This window comes from Chiloscyllium plagiosum, unplaced genomic scaffold (assembly GCF_037043375.1).
Source record: "Chiloscyllium plagiosum isolate Xiang-an unplaced genomic scaffold, Cpla_swu_hap1 HiC_scaffold_40, whole genome shotgun sequence".
In the NCBI taxonomy this organism is placed as follows: domain Eukaryota; kingdom Metazoa; phylum Chordata; class Chondrichthyes; order Orectolobiformes; family Hemiscylliidae; genus Chiloscyllium; species Chiloscyllium plagiosum.
Genome location: NW_028270178.1, coordinates 27812683 through 27830686, shown reverse-complemented (window position 1 = coordinate 27830686; position 18004 = coordinate 27812683). Strand labels below are relative to the sequence as shown.

Genomic DNA, 18004 nt, shown 5'->3' with positions numbered 1-18004 from the left:
ATTATTCTTTACAGGAAATCACTGACCTTGTGGAGAAGGGAAACCGATCGACTGTTCCAAACTTCTCCTGAATCTGGTGATGGTGAAAGATTCTCAGGCTCAAAGTGTGATGTAGGAATCCTTTGTAAAAATGCGCCGTGGGTTACCAAAGTTGGATAAAATACTGAAAGAAATATGGAAACATGATACAGTAAGGTCTCACACTATTTAATTTCAGATTGGAGCATTTCATATTTTGCTGTAGTGTTACACAGATCTGAATTACTGAAACCTAAATAATCTGCACAGGTTCTGATCCAATTCATTATATGGATATCATCTGAAGTTTATCCGATTTACCCAGTCACCTGAAAGGTAATTAACAGTATGTGAATCTTAAAACTGTTTTATTTCAGTTGCGTAAATCAAAATGTTTGATTTTAGCCATTTATTTGGGTTTCAAAATTTAATAATCTAAAGTTCAGAAGCTTGAAAACACAGTTCTAATTTACTGGATCATCGTCATATCTCAACTATTTTATGTAGATTCAAATTAGGATTCATACAGTTTGTCCTGCATGCTGTAAATGTATGGGAGTTGAATTATTTCATCAAGTGACCTGCTGGTCACTGTTATGTATGAAATTTAGACAGAGGATCCTGATATCATGTGAAACCCTATACACACCTGACAGGATCCTGATACACTTAAAAGCCGATTCCTATGTACCTGGCATTTGAAAATAACAACACTTTGAGTCAGATATATTTGGTTATGCCCTTCTAATAAAAAGCAGAAATGTGAAAATATGTGAATTGAAGTACTTCTTTATTCACTCATGGCATGAGGGCATCTCTAGCTAGGCCAACAATTATTGCCCATCTCAAGGGTAGTTAAGCATCAACCACATTGGTGTAATTCAGCAGTCATATACAGACCAGACTGGGTAAGAACGGCAGTTTCCTTCCCTAAATGACATTAGTGAGCCAGATGAGTTTTCTTTCAACCAGTGACAATTGATTCATGGTGGTCATTAGTCTCCTTAATTCCATGTTCTTCATTGAATTCAAATTCCACCATCTGTCATGGCGGGACTTGAACCTAAGTCCCCAGAACATTAGCTGAGTTTCTTGATTAATAGTCTAGCAATCATATCACTAGTTCATTGCCTCCCCAAACTGACATTAGATCTGTACCATGGAAGCTGGCCATTCAGCTCAATTGTTCTTCGCATACCCTCTCTCACCTCTATTCCCATAACTCTACTGTTTGTTTAGCCAGCTTTCATCCATGTATTCATCTGACCGATTCCTTTTAAAGTCAGGTCCACATTCTAAATCTCTATGGGGTAATGATATTTCACCTGTATTACCTCCTTGATTAGTGACCACCTTCATTTCCAAATTAATATCTCCAATTAGCTCCACTCTCCTACTCTGTCCATCAATCATATTCATGATATGAAATACCTTTATTACATGAACATCATCTTTATCTGTCCTGGAGTGATAAGAGTCCTTGCCTGTTCAGTCTTCCTGGATAAAGGTAATCTTCCACTTCTGTTAGAATTTTTTGAACCATATCACTTTCATGTTTATTACGTGGAAACTAGAACATTACTGTAATGCAATATAATTCTTTTTAAATCACATAATATGTTAATCAATAGAAGCAAATTATCACCTTTTGAAGAGATTTCAAGGTTCAATAATTACCAAAACTAAAAGAATTTGATTTTTTTTTCTCAACTGTCCTTCACTTTCAAGTGATGTTTTCATGAACTGAGGTTTAATTTCTTCACATACCTATATTGAATCTATGCACTAAATGCAACATTTCACAGTCTAGTGAAAAGATTTTTTTTATTGTTAATATAACTAACATTTGAGAAACATTTTCTGTCTGTTTAAATCAAAGGTGTTCAGCAGAAACATAAGGAGATGCTCCAGGTCAAATCTGAAACACTGAGAGTGAACACTCCGAATAAAGGAGAAGGTGAAGGTTTTCCAGCTGATTGATTGATACCCTGAGCTAACGCTTATTTTTATTATTTAAGATTGGATACTTGTAGAACATGAGCTGCTGTCAAGAGGCTGAGACCATGAAAAGTGGAGAGAGAAACATCTCCGTCACAAACTAGAAAAAATCCGAACTGATCAATTATCCTACAGCAGTTTTTCTCACAGAAAGTCCAACTCTAGGAGTTCAGCAGCAGTGAGTGGAATCCCAGGGATTGGTAAAACAGTAATGGTGCAAAAGATTGTTTATGCTTGGCCCACTGAGAAAATATACCCAGAATTTCAATTTATATTCAGTTTTAAATTCCGGATTTAAATACTATTAACTGTAGGATAAACCTGAGGAATATGATACTGGATCAGTATCCATACTTTGGGAATGTTCTGGGAGAGCTGTGGAAGAACCAGAGAGTTTGGTGTTCATATTTATAGTTTGGATAAATTCAAGGACCATATTGATTTTTCCGACAATCGGAGAAATGCAGAACCTCAGTTCATGTGCACTGATCCTGAATGCTGTTGTGAATTATTTGACATAGTGTAATTTAATCCAGTTTAATCCAGCACATGCTTCTCCCTGGATGTTCAGTGCTAGTGACCAGCTGTCCCACTGCATTGCTTTTATTGGAAAAGGCTGAGATCAGTGTCTCGGCTGAAATCCTGGGATTTGTTGATAATGAGCGGAAGAAATATTTCAACAGGTTTTTTTAGGATCAGACGGTGACCGAAGCTATTTTCAAACACGTGGAGGCAGACGAGATCCTGTTCACCGTGTGCTATAGCCTTTCGCACTGTTGGATCCTCAGTCTGTCACTGGGGGTCCCTTCTTCACACAAAGAGACAGGAAACAGCAGCAAGTTCCTAAAACCATCACCCAACCATATTCCTATTATATTTACAACATTCTGAAAAACCATGGCCAAGAGATTGAGACCCCCACAGTGTGTTACTTAAGCTTGGTGAGATGGCCTTCACAGGAGTCTCTGAGAAGAAGATTGTGTTTGAGGAAGGAGATTTGATCCAGCACAATCTGCAACCCTCCCAGTTCCTGTCTCGATTTCTGATGGAACTTTTGGAGAGAGATGATTATGTCTGCAGTTGGGTTTACACATTCCCACATCTCATCATCTAAAAGTTTATCACTGCACTCGCTCAACTCCTGATTGCACATCTGAAAAACTCCTAAAGCTTCTCCATGTAGCCCACACCAAGAATGATGGAAGATTTGAAATATTTCTTCATTTCATTGCTGGTGTTTCTTCCCCACAGGCAGCATGCCCCCTGCAGAAGTTTCTGGGTCCATTTCTTCATCAAACAACCTGTGGAGTGATTGAGTGGGTGAAGAAAGTCCTTGTCACAGTGGCTGGAAGTATGATGGATCACACTGGAAAAAGAAACCTCCTGGTGATGCTGCAGTACCTATTTGAATCTCAGAATGAAGCATTGGCTCAGGTCACAGTGGGATTTGTGGAAACATTTGCCTTTGATGGATTGCAACTGACTCCTTTTGACTGTCCAGTCCCCTCTCATGTTATTGGGTTCTGTGATTCCATGAAAGAGCTGGCACTACGGAAATGCTATATACGGTGTGATGGACTCCAATGGTTGGCATCCATTCTGCACAAATGCCATGTCTTGAAGTAACTGCTTGTTCAGTACTTTCATTATTGATAAATCACTTATTGTGTTGCAAAAGAAACAAGGAAATCACCTTTATCAGTTCAAACAACTGAGGTAAAGTAAGACAAACTTTAGAATATCAGACATGTTGAGGTGAAAAATAAGAATGTTGCCTTTGCTGACCAATTGTTGGTAAGCTTAATGGATTCTTGCAGAACTCGACCATGGAAGTGAAACAAAAAGGAAACATTTGGTATTTATTTATAAGACTAGAATCTCGAGATTGCAATGATTTTAAACAGCAATGCTGTTAAAAGTTAAGTTTAAAAAAAATACTAATAATTTAGAACAACAGTTTTAAAGGTGCACTGATCATGTGGGAAGATGACCAAAGTGTCATCAGAAATTAGATATTCATTCCCCACAAACAGTGGGAAGTATTTTAAGTTGAGATAATTGCATAAGATGATTTTTTTAAAGATTTCAAATCATTAATTGTCCAGCACATTGGTAGGATCAAATTTTCTAAGTTAACAATAGGTTTCTCAAAGTCCCCTTCCAAAAGTGAGCATCTGTGGGGAGTTGGGAACTCCCAATAAATTCTCTTGAAGTATAACAACAGCTGCACCTGCAGTAAATATGCAGCCTTTTGAATGGTGAATGAAGTGGGAAGCTCCCTTTCCCTACAAATTAAGAGAAGAGCGATATTCCAATAATGTAATAACAAAATAAATTTCTTCTTTGCATAAATTTCAGTGGAATGGATTTTTATAGCAGCAGTTAATATGGTTTCATGATATTACTCACCCCGATACAGTATGAGGTTAAAAATGATGTGCAGTTTAAAAAGGACAAGGACATGCTGCTTTCTCACTTAGTTCATGAAAAAGTGTGCCATTCTCATTAATTCCCATATTATGAACATCCAAAATGAGAGAAATTTTGCAAAACTCGCACGGCCAGTCACTGAGATTCTGGACATTAAATCTGATTACCGAGGAATAATATAACCGTGAATGGAAAGAGGGAGTTGAATTCTTTTTACCGTTCTTTTCTGTCTGTAACAATGGTGATTTTAGTTTATTTTCTTATTTATTTTCCTTTTAGAATTGGGCCATGCTATCTCCCCCAAAATCTATGTTCGTGAAGTTTGACTTTTAAATGACTCTCAAACTCTTGAGGAATAAAACGAAAAGCTTAATTTATACAAAAAGATGACTAGGGTTAGATCACAACAAATGCATATGCAAACACAAATTTACTTGTATACAGACATGAGGAAGCAGGAAGTGAAAAATTGGAAAGAATGTTTAAAAATATGAAATATCTTAAATGATAAGATATTGGCATTAATTAATGTGTTTTTGTGTCCAATAATTCGATATGAGTTTACTTTGCAAGATTCTCGCCAGAAATAAAACTTGAGAAGCTATTAACAGTTGATGTATAAGCTTAGTAAATAAAGATCTAACACTGGGATAAAACTCTTCCTTTACACACAAACATACAGACAAGCACACAGATTTTTTAAAAAATGCTGTTATGAGTGGATTGGAAAAAAAAGTTAGATAATACAATAGCCCCATTTCATTGAGTTCACTGAAATGATGTTTTTAATGGCCAAGACTTGCTGTTTTTCAATCTCTCTTTAGGTTCACATACTTGTCGAACGCACTGAGTAACTGATTTACAGGTTGTAAAATCTCTGACTTATTGATTAAAAGCAACACCTTACAGCAAGTGGTGATGAAAAATAAACTGACTTTCCTCAAGCTTCAAGAGTTTTTTCCTGCAGAGAGACACACTATCTCCTCTTCAAGAGGTCTGAAGACTTCTGGCAATTCATATCCACAAGCAGTTCAGCTCCCCAGGAGCACATTTGTTGGCAGACAGGTGGTGATTGTTATCCACACCTGATCACAACTCCACAAACCAATCAGCTACTTAATAGGCCAAATTTAATTTCATACACACCCCGTGGGCCCAACCTGTCTGAGCCTCACTGATTGAACAAAGCAGCAGTGTAAATACCACTTACAATGGGTGTTGGTCACTTGATTTTTTTTTAGTGCAGCAATCTCTGCCCCAAATGCTTGGTTGTAACGCCTTCCTTTTTCTATTTTAGTCCACACTCAAAAATGCAGAAAACTCAAAAGATAATGCTTTTATATGAACACAAAACCAAAACTAGCTCCTGTTTTTCAGCCTTCTGGTGAAAATTCAGTCCATATAGATGCTTTTTTTCACTTTCTCTCTTTGTTTAGACTGAGGGATGATAATCTGACTGATTCTGGAGTGAGGTCACTGTGTGCAGCTTTGAAAAATCCAGACTCTAAAATAGAGAAACTGAAGTAAGTCTCAGAGTGAGAGTCTGTTAACAATAACTGGATGCCTGACATTGTTTATTATCACCATTATCATCATCATCACCACGAATAGCGTTATTGGTAATGTTACATATTATGAGTGTCTGTCATAGTATTAATATCAAACAGTTATAGTGAAAGTGGACACGGGGCGTAATGTAAAAAAGACAATCAATTGGTGGCTGTAGGAACACCTGATATTGGGATCTAACGCTATAATATAGTATTGCATCTGCATCAAATCACAGGTTGTAGACAAGGGAGAGGTGAATTGAATTATTTTACAGCCTTTCTGTGTGTAAGAGCTGACTTTTTAATTTTTGATTAATGTTAGAGTGTGAAGAGAGTTAACTGGCTGAATCGTGCTTTCTTTTGGATCAGTGTCAATTTGATCATGTTTCGCACAGGGTTTCTTTCTTGGAGACCTTGTGAATTCCTTGTGCTATCTCCCAATCTTGCCTCCTTAACTCCCAAACCTGACCTCGTCTGTTGCTGGCCCGATTTTCACCACCCACCACTGCCCACATATCCTCGAATGGACTGACATCCTGATTTATGTTTAAAAGGTTTTTGTGCACACAGGCAATCTTGTCAGTCCAGAACTGCCCTTCACGGATCCTGACGTTTGACCCAGACATCGCAGATAAGAGGAATTTGGAATCCTGCTTTGCAGATAGGCAACTGAATGTCCTGCTGAATGGGGTTGTAGAGAAGAGGGCCCTTCTCTTCCACCAGAACTGACCAGACCCTACAGCCTTGTCTGAAGGTGCCAGCTGAATCAGTCTGGTTTCATCCGTCTGGAGGAATGCCCCACATTTGGAAGGAAGGACAGTGACTTTCTCTGATCCAACATGGCAAATAGAGTCATAGAGATGTACAGCATGAAAACAGACCTTTCAGTCCAACTGTCCATGCTGACCAGATATCCAAACCCAATCTAGTCCCATTTGCCAGCATCCGGCTCATGTCCCTCCAAACCCTTCCTATTCATATACCCATCCAGATGCCTTTTAAATGTGGCAGTTATACCAGCTTCCACCACTTCCTCTGCCAGCTCATTTCTCTGTGTGAAAAAGTTACCTCATAGGTCTCTTTTATATCTTTCTCCTCTCACCCTAAACCTATGCCCTCTAATTCTGGACTCCCCCACCCCAGGGAAAAGACTTTGTCTATTTCTCCATTCCATGCTCCTCATGACTTTATAAAACTCTGAGGTCACCTCTCAGCCTCCGACCCTCCAGGAAAAAACAGCCCCATCCTATTCAACCTCTTCCTAAAGCTCAAATCCTCCAATCCTAGCAACATCCTTGTAAATCTTTCCTCAACCATTTCAAATTACACAACATCTTTCTGATAGGAAGGGAACCAGAATTGCACACAATATTCCAAAAGTGGCCTAACCAGTGTCCTGTACAGCTGCAACATGACCTCCCAACTCCTGTACTCAATATTCTGACCAATGAAGGAAAGCATACCAAATGCTGCCTTCACTATCCTCTCTATCTGTGACTCTATTTTCAAAGAGCTATGAACCTGCACTCCAAGATCTATTTGTTCAGTAACACTCCCTAGGACCTTACTATTAAGTGTATAAGTCTTGCTAAGATTTGCTTCCCAAAATGCAGCACCTCGTATTTATCTAAATTAAACTCCATCTACCAGTCCTCAGCCCATTGGCCCATCTGATCACGATCCTATTGTAATCTGAGGTAACACACTTAAGGAATTCCTCTCCATCTAAATCCTTAGCACTATGGCCATCCCAGTCTATGTTTGGAAAGTTAAAATCCCTGACTATATTCACCCTATTATTTTTACACCCTATTATTATAACTGGGATCTGCTTACAAATTTGTTTCTCAATTTCCTGCTGACTATTAGAGGGTGTATAATACAATCCCAAAAAGATGATCATCCCTTTCTTCTTTCTCAGTTCCACCCAAATAACGTCCCTGGATATATTTCCACGAATATCCTCCCTCAGTACAGCTGTAATGCTATCCCTAATCAAAAAACGCCACTTCCCCTTATTTCTTGCCTCCCTTTCTGTCCTTCTTGTAGCATTTGTATCCTGGAACATTAAGCTGCCAGTCCTGTCCATCCCTGAGCCACGTTTCTGTAATTGCTATGATGTCCCAGTCCCATGTTCCTAACTATGTCCTGAATTCATCTGCCTTCCCTGTTGGGGTTTTTGCATTGAAATAAATGCAATTTAATTTATCAGTCCTACCTTGTTCTCTGCTTTGTCCCTGCCTGCCCTGACTGTTTGGCTCACTTCTTTTCTCAACTGTACCAGGCTTAGATTGATCTCTTTCAATAGACAATAGGTGCAGGAGTAGGCTATTCGGCCCTTCGAGCCTGCACCACCATTCATTATGAATATGGCTGATCATCCACAATCGATATCCTGTTCCTGCCGTATTCCCATAACCCTTGATTCCACTATCTTTAAGAGCTCTATCCATATCTTTCTTGAAAGGACCCAGAGACTTGGCCTTCACTGCCTTCTGGGGCAGAGCATTCTATATATCCACCACTCTCTGGGTGAAGACGTTTCTCCTCAACTCTGTTCTAAATGGCCTACCCCTTATTTTTAAACTGTGTCCTCTGGTTCTGGACTCACCCATCCACTGATACATCCTGCCTCCAGAGTGTCCAACCCTTTAATAATCTTATACGTCTCAGTCAGATCACCTCTTATCCTTCTAAACTCAAATGTGTACAAGCACAGTCACTCCAATCTTTCAACATTTGATAGTCCCACCATTCATCTGTAACCCAGGAGCAGTTACCCTCCCAGCATGTCGGGCTGTGTACACCAAACCAGGGCATTGATCTGTAACCCAGGAGCAGTTACCCTCCCAGCATGTAGGGCGGTGTACACCAAACCAGGGCATTGATCTGTAACCCAGGAGCAGTTACCCTCCCAGCATGTAGGGCTGTGTACACCAAACCAGGGTATTGATCTGTAACCCAGGAGCAGTTACCCTCCCAGCATGTAGGGCTGTGTACACCAAACCAGGGCATTGATCTGTAACCCAGGAGCAGTTACCCTCCCAGCATGTAGGACTGTGCACCCCAAACCAGTACATTCATCTGTAACCCAGGAACAGTTACCCTCCCAGCATGTAGGGCTGTGTACACCAAACCAGGGCATTGATCTGTAACCCAGGAGCAGTTACCCTCCCAGCATGTAGGGCTGTGTACACCAAACCAGGGCATTGATCTGTAACCCAGGAGCAGTTACCCTCCCAGCATGTAGGGCTGTGTACACCAAACCAGGGCATTGATCTGTAAACCAGGAGCAGTTACCCTCCCAGTATGTAGGGTTGTGTACACCAAACCAGGGCATTGATCTGTAACCCAGGAGCAGTTACCCTCCCAGCATGTAGGACTGTGTACCCCAAACCAGTACATTCATCTGTAACCCAGGAGCAGTTACCCTCCCAGCATGTAGGGCTGTGTACCCCACCCCAGTGCATTGATCTGTAACCCAGGAGCAGTTACCCTCCCAGCATGTAGGGCTGTGTTCACCAAACCAGGGCATTGATCTGTAACCCAGGAGCAGTTACCCTCCCAGCATGTAGGGCTGTGTACACCAAACCAGGGCATTGATCTGTAAACCAGGAGCAGTTACCCTCCCAGCATGTAGGGCTGTGTACACCAAACCAGGGCATTGATCTGTAAACCAGGAGCAGTTACCCTCCCAGTATGTAGGGTTGTGTACACCAAACCAGGGCATTGATCTGTAACCCAGGAGCAGTTACCCTCCCAGCATGTAGGACTGTGTACCCCAAACCAGTACATTCATCTGTAACCCAGGAGCAGTTACCCTCCCAGCATGTAGGGCTGTGTACCCCACCCCAGTGCATTGATCTGTAACCCAGGAGCAGTTACCCTCCCAGCATGTAGGGCTGTGTTCACCAAACCAGGGCATTGATCTGTAACCCAGGAGCAGTTACCCTCCCAGTATGTAGGGCTGTGTACACCAAACCAGGGCATTGATCTGTAAACCAGGAGCAGTTACCCTCCCAGCATGTAGAGCTGTGTACACCAAACCAGGGCATTGATCTGTAACCCAGGAGCAGTTACCCTTCCAGCATGTAGGACTGTGTACACCAAACCAGTGCATTGATCTGTAAACCAGGAGCAGTTACCCTCCCAGCATGTAGGACTGTGTACACCACACCCGTGCTTTGCTCAGTAACAGTGTGTTAGGTCACTGCCCAGTGTGGGGAATCTTGCAACCCATGCTGGAAGTGACAGGATGTGCAGCTCCCATCCATTTACAGCTCCATCTCTCCATTGTGCCCTGACAAGGGGATGCTGTGGGTGTGAACATCACTGCCACAGAAATACAGAGATGGAGTGGGAATCAGTTTAAACAATAACAAATGGGAGGGGTATGCGAAATAGACAGAGAGGGGAGACTGAGAGAAAATGTTATGGAAGGATGTGTTCCCAGGTTTCAGAATGCAGAAATGAAAACATATTAACAGCATCCCGTAACATACGTGTTTCCAGGAATTGTAGTTGAACATGATATTGGTGGGAGTTCAGGTGATGCAGAGTTTTAGATGAGTATTTGTTCTGCAGCTTTGTATCTGGGTGTAGGGTCAGCAGAGTATTTGGCTCATTGAGCTAAATCTAACAATAATTTGTCTCAGTGCCATTTCCATTCACTGTGACAGAGGGATCATCTACACTAGGCCGAGCTAGTTTCCTGGTGCTATCTTATCGAACTCACCTCATTAACCACCCACCCCATGGTGTCCCTCTCATTCAATACCAGCCCGATTCTCCCACCCAATATGGCTGGATGTACTCACCATCGCCCGGGTGTCCCTGGATATTCCATGATCCATGACACTGGCACCATCTTTAAAAGGTCACTGAGCACACGGCTGAGCTTTCTCTGTTAGGAGCTGCCCTGCACAGTTTACCCCGACATGGTAGATAAGGGGTAATTACACCACGGTTTGTCGACAGGAGCACGGAGGTCCTGGTGAATGGGCTAGTACAGAGGGGGACCATTCTCTTCCCAGAGTGGGCCACACGACCAGACCCACTGAGCATGGTCTGAGCTCACCACCCAGCTCAGTGCATCTGTGGTCTGAAGAAATGTTCATCAATACAGGACAAGTATCAATAACCTTCCCCGCTCTGTCAGGATAAAGGTCACCGTATTGTCTCTGCACCCTCACACTCACTGTATATCTGTTACAGCACTAACCCCCGAACAAGGCTCATGGTCCACCACTCTCACTGCCGCATGCAGCACCTTCTCTCTCTCTCTCTGTCTCTGTCTCTCTCTGTCTCTGTCTGTCTCTTTCTCTCGCTCTCTCTCCCTCCACTTTACCCACCCCCCACCACATTAATAACACCGCATGGATACAACACTGTGGACTGACTCCATCCGGACACCTCACCATGACCATGTCCCCCACCTACACATCGTCACCACCACCTCCCAGGAAGGGAGCACGGAGGCTCCCTCCTACACCTCCCCCTGTAAACAGCTCAGATATTGAAACTAATCTGTGACAGTTACTGCTCTCCCCAAGTGTCCTGATATCTTCAACAATCTGTGCTCATATACACCCAGCGCTCTCTGCTCCTGCAGCCCCATTATAATGGCACAGCCTGTTTTAAACTGTCTTTCATTGTCTTTCCTACCAAAGTGTATCACCTCACACTGCTCTGCACTGATCCCCATCTGCCTTACACCCGAACACTGCACCAACGTGTGACTGTCCTGTTAGAGTTCCACACTGTCCTCCATAGACTGCAGAGTTCTTCCAGGTTCGGTGCCATCTACAAACATTGAGATTGTTACAGTGTCACAGTCCCCATGAAACAACTGAAATCCTGCCCCACACACACGAGTGTGAGATAGTGAAATACTGATATATTCCTATAGACAGAGTCGAATAATGACATGCTGTCAATGGAGCAACAAAAATCCTGCACACACCAGATGGAGCAAATGAAATATTGACAAACCACAGAGCAAAAGAAATCCAGATCGGTCCCACTTATCGATATTCACCAGGGCATAATGTGATGAAGTTGAAAGCGTGTACTGTACCTTTAAGCGAGGGTGAATTCTGTTCTGAACTGAGAGCTTACACGCTCCTGTGGTATGAGAGGATGGCAGACCCAGAAACAGTATATTGCTATCGAGCTGGAGTCGGGAAATAAGTAGTTAAGAGAAAAGGGGGTCCCAGAGTTGTGAATAGTCCATGTAAAATATTCACTTTCCGAGCGGCACGGTGGCACAGTGGTTAGCACTGCTGCCTCACAGTGCCAGAGACCCGTGTTCAATTCCTGCCTCAGGCGACTGACTGTGTGGAGTTTGCACATTCTCCCCGTGTCTGCGTGGGTTTCCTCCGGGTGCTGCGGTTTCCTCCCACAGTCCAAAGGTGTGCAGGTCAGGTGAATTGGCCATGCTAAATTGCCCGTAGTGTTAGGTAAGGGGTCGATGTAGGGGTATGGGTGGGTTGCGCTTCGCCGGGGCAGTGTGGACTTGTTGGGCCGAAAGGCCTGTTTCCACTACTGTAAGTAATCTAATCCAGGAATTGACCTCGTGAACCTACACTGCGCTCCCTCAATAGCCAGAATGTCCTTTCTCAAATTTGGAGACCAAAACTGCACATAATACTCCAGGTGCGGTCTCACCAAGGCCCTGTACAGCTGCAGAAGAACCTCTCTGCTCCAATACTCAATTCCTCTTGTTATGAAGGCCAGAATGCCATTGGCCTTCTTCACTACCTGCTGTACCTGCATGCTTGCTTTCATTGACTGATGCACAAGAACACCTAGATCTCGATGTACTTCCCCTTTACCTAACTTGACTCCGTTTAGATAGTAATCTGCTTTCCTGTCCTTGCCATCTAAATGGATATCCATACATTTATCCACATTAAATTGTATCTGCCATGCATCTGTCCACTCAACTAGCCTGTCCAATTCACCCTGTATTCTCATAACATCCTTCTCACATTTCACCCTGCCACGCACCTTTGTGTCATCAGCAAATTTGCTAATATTACTTTTAGTACCTTCATCTGTATCATTAATGTATATTGTAAACAGCTGCGGTCCCAGCACTAATCCCTGTGGCACACCACTGGTCACTGCCTGCCATTCCGAAAGGGTCCCGTTTATCACTACTCTTTGCTTCCTGTCAACCAGCTAATTTTCAATCCAAGTCAATATTTTGCCCCCAATACCATGTGCTCTAATTTTGCTCATCAACCTCCTATGTGGGACTTTATCAAAGGCTTTCTGAAAGTTGAGGTACGCTACATTCACTGGCTCTCCCTTGTACATCTTCACAATTACATCCTCAAAAGATTCCACATGATTAGTCGAGCACGATTTCCCCTTTGTAAATCCATGTTGATGCTGACCTATCCTGTTACTGCTATCCAAATGAGTCATAATTTCATCTTTTATAATTGATTCCAGCATCTTTCCCACTACTGACGTCAGGCTAACAGGTCTATAATTCTATGTTTTCTCTCACCCTTCCTTGTTGAAAAGTGGGACAGCATTAGCCACCCTCCAATCCGCAGGGACTGATCCTGAATATACTGAAAGTTGGAAAATGATTACCAATGCGTCCATGATTTCTAGAGCCACCTCCTTAAGTAGCTTGGAATGTAGACCATCAGGTCCCGAGGACTTACCAGCCTTCAGACTTAACAGTCTATCCAACACCATTTCCTGCCTACTATAAATTCCCTTCAGCTCATCCATTACCCAAGGTCCTTCAGCCACTATTACATCTGGGAGATTGCTTGTGTCTTCCTAAGTGAAGACAGATCCAAAGTACGTATTCAAATCTTCTGCCATTTCCTTGTTCCCCATAATAAATTCACTCGTTTCAATCTTCAAGGACCCAATTTTAGTCTTAACCATTTTTTTCTTTTCACATACCTAAAATAGTTTTTACTATCCTCCTTTATATTTTTGGCCAGTTTGTCTTCATACCTCATTTTTTTTCTCCGCGTATTGCCTTTTCAGTTATCCTCTGTTGCTCTTTAAATGTTTCCCAATCCTCCGTTTTCCCGCTCATCTTTGCTATGTTATACTTCTCTTTTATCTTCATACATTCCTTAACTTCCCTCGTGAGCCACGGCTGCCCCTGCCTCTCCTTAGGATCTTTCTTCCTCTTTGGAATGAACTGATCCTGCACCTTCTGCATAATATCCAGAAATACCTGCCATTGTTATTCCACTGCCATCCCTGCTAAGGTATTGAACCAATGAACTTTGGCCAGCTCCTCCCTCATAGCTCCATAGTTCCCTTTGTTCACCTGCAAAACTGACACTTCCGATTCTCCCTTCTCCCTCTCAAATTGCAGATTAAAATTTCTCATGTTATGGTCACTACCTCCTAATGGCTCCTTTACTTCGAGGTCCCGGATCAAATCTGGTTCGTTGCACAACACCAGATCCAGAATTGTCTTCTCCCTGGTAGACTCCAGTACAAGCTGTTCTAAGAATCCATCTCGGAGGCGCTCTACAAACTCCCTTTCTCTAATTCTCCCAGTCTATCTGCATGTTTAAATCCCCCATAACAATCTTTGCGACTGACCAATTTCAATTCCTTATTCAACTTACACCCTACATCCAGACTACTGTTTGGGGGCCTGTAGATAACTCCCATTAGGGTCTTTCTACTCTTAGAATTTCTCAGCTCTATCCATACTGACTCTACATCTCCTGTTTCTATGTCTCCCCTCGCAAGGGACTGAATTTCATTCCTCACCAACAGGGCCGCCCCACCCCATCAGCCTGTCAATCTGTCCTTTCAATAGCATGTATAGCCTTGAATATTCATTTCCCAGGTCCTGTCCACTTGAAGCCACGTCTTGGTTATCCCTATAACATCGTACCTGCCAATTTCCAACTGAGCCTGAAACTCATCCACCTTATTTCTTATGCTTCGTGTATTCATATATAATACTTTTAATTTGTTACTCCCCTCACCCATCCTATCAATCCTTATTTCACTTGACCATACTATATGATCCCTTCTTGAATTTTCTGCTCCGTCGATTCTGTTGTCTTTCTTAACTTCTCTTATTCTCACTTTCCCTTTAACTTCCTTCTTAGATTTCCAGTTTGCCACCCCCACTTCTTAGTTTAAGAAGTGACAAACCTACCTGCCAGAATGTTGGTCCCCCACCTATTAACGTGCAACCTGTCCCTCTTGTATAATTTATCATTACCACAAAACATACCCTAGTAATCCAAGAATTTAAATCCTTGCTTCCTGCACCAGTTCCTCAGCCACACATTCAAGTCCATTATCTCCCTGTTCCTGCCCTTTCCAGCCAAGGAACTGGAAGCAAACCAGAGATAACCCCACTGGAAGTCCTGCTTTTCAGCCTTCTTCGAGTTCTCCGTAGTCCCACTGTAGAATGTCCCTCCTTTTCTTCCCGACATCATTTGTACCAACATGCACCACCACCTCTGGCTCTTCACCTTGACCCTTGAGGATTCCCTGCACTCTGTCGGTGATGTTCTGGATCCTGGCACCAGGAAGGCAACACACCATCCTCAAATCCCACCTGTTGCCGCAGAAAACCCCTTTCAGTCCCTCTCACTATGGAGTCCCCTATTGCCATGGCTCTGCATGATGTCTGACTCCTCGGCACTGTCTCCACACCAATTTTCGATTGGTAGACCCTTCGCCTCTCGGAGTGGCAGTGTCATATGTCTCAACAGTTTCCAAGAGATTCAACCTGTTCACGAGAAGTACTTCTCTCCCGGGGTCTCTTGTACTTGAATCATCTCTTCCTTCATCATTGTCCTCGCCCTTCTTCTCTCTTCCGATATGCTTGGTGTAATGACCTCGCAGAAGGTCCTGTCCAGGAAATTCTCATTCTCTCTGATGAGCCTGAGGTCATCTAGTTCTTTTCTCAGTGCTGTAACATGCTCCTTCAGAAGCTGAATATCTACACACTTTCCACAGCTATAGGAGTCAGAGACACCATCAGTGTTCCTACCTCCCACATCATGCACGCAGCATATTGAAACAGCTTGGCAGTCATGTCTTCACTCTCTTCAACTGTGGGCATAATCTCCCCACTCAGCCTCTTCACTGAAGACTCTTGAGCCAAAGACTCTCACTTTTCTCACCAGACACTTCCCTCGACCCCCTTTTCTTTGCTGCGAGTCTGTGGACTCTTAATTAGGTTAGATAAGGAGGGTGGGAGTGAGGCCCTACTGTGTAGGACCTGAGGCCTAGAATACACCTACTTAAATACCACTCACTAACTTTCCCAACAGCCTCTGTGCTCCGATCTCACATCCGTCCAGCTCCCGCCTATCTCTGCTGCAAAAATAACTATCTCCCGGGATCCACTCCCCACCTTAGCTAGTTTAATTCCTCCCAAGCAGCTCTAGCAAATCTCCCTGCCAGCATATTAGCCCCCTTCCAATTCAGGTGCAATCCATCCTTCTTGTACAGGTCACATCTACCCCAGAAGAGATTCCAATGAACCAAAAATGTGAATCCTTTTCCCATACACCAGCTCCTCAACCACGCATTCATCTGCTCTATCTTCCTATTCCTACCCTCACTAGCTCGCGGCACCATGAGTAATCCAGATATTACTACTTTCGAGGATCTCCCTTTTAAATTCCAGCCTAACTCTCTATATTCTCCCATCAGAATCTCATCCTTTTCACTTCCTATGTTGTTGGTTCCAATGTGTACGATGACTTCCTGCTTGGCCCTCTCCCCCTTGAGAACATCCTGCACCCTCTCTGAGACATCCTTGATCCTGGCACGAGGGAGGCAACACACCATTCTGATTTTCCGCTGCTGGCCACAGAAACGCCTGGCTGTACCTCAGACTGGAGAGTCACCTAACACAATCGATTAGTTGGAACCTGATGTACCCCTCATTACATTAGAGACAGTCTCGATACTAGAGACTTGGCTGTTCATGCTACATTCCCCTGAGAATCCATCACCCTCTACATTTTCCAAACCGGCATATATGTTTGAAATGGGAATAGCCATTGGAGACTCCTGCACCGCTAGCCTACCGCTCCTACTTTCCTGGAGTTAGCCCATCTATGTGACTGAATCTGAGACTTCTCCCCATTCCTATAATTGCCATCCATCATGCCCCCTGGCTCTTGTAAATTCCTCTTTGCCTCTGACTGTCTTTCCATTCAATCCATTTGATCTGATAGGATTTGCAACCAACGGCATTTATTGCAGATATAATCCTCAGTAAGACGTAAATGCTCCCTAAACTCCCACGTTTGACAAGAAGAGCATATCACTCTACGAAGGGCTAAGTTCGCATCTTCCAATTTATAGCCCCAGAAAATAGCACCATATTATTCCTCCACAAAACACTGCTCCAGGCTAACTTAATACTAATGGCTTATATTTAAGTTTAATCAAGAGACATATCTCAATAAACTCCCTGCTCTCTCATACTCACTCTGTCTCTCCTCCTGCATGCACCTCTCACCCGTTCTAGAACCCATTATTGCATGAACCATCTCCCCTCACTTGGTCTTATTCACCCCAACTCCCCCCATGTCATTGACCCTGCAATGGCCTCTGTGCTGCCTCCTCAGAAGACCTCACCACACATTTCCCACCATCGTTAACTGTAACAACTGTGCCAACCTCTTTCATTTCCCTTAATCCTTTCTTTTTTTTCCAAACTCAGGAGAAAATGTTGCACAATGAGGCAGGAAAAGGTGGTGGTCTGCCCAATATTCAGCTCCTCGCCCCTTATGTGGAGAGGATCCTGACTCTGACCACTCCAAGTGGCTGACTGACTGACTGTATCCAAGCTCCTGGAGTGGTATTGGAAGCTGCCCTTGATTCCCCTTTGCTTACTGTTGACCCAAATTTCCTTGTTTTCCTTCTGCTCTAAGTGACAGGGCAATAAGCAGTACTGTAAATCTGGTATCTTTGGCTAAAGGAATAAAATGCAAAAGGGTACCACAAAGCAGTGATGTTGTGAGTATCTGGATAGC

General features: G+C 43.2%; 1 pseudogene across 1 annotated transcript; it reads left to right on the top strand.

The window, feature by feature from the left end:
* Positions 1-293: 293 nt before the first annotated feature.
* Positions 294-5102, top strand: LOC148138422 (NACHT, LRR and PYD domains-containing protein 3-like; annotated as a pseudogene). The gene is made up of 2 exons (XR_015753999.1): positions 294-354; positions 1898-5102. The product of XR_015753999.1 is annotated as an NACHT, LRR and PYD domains-containing protein 3-like (transcript).
* Positions 5103-18004: the final 12902 nt, after the last annotated feature.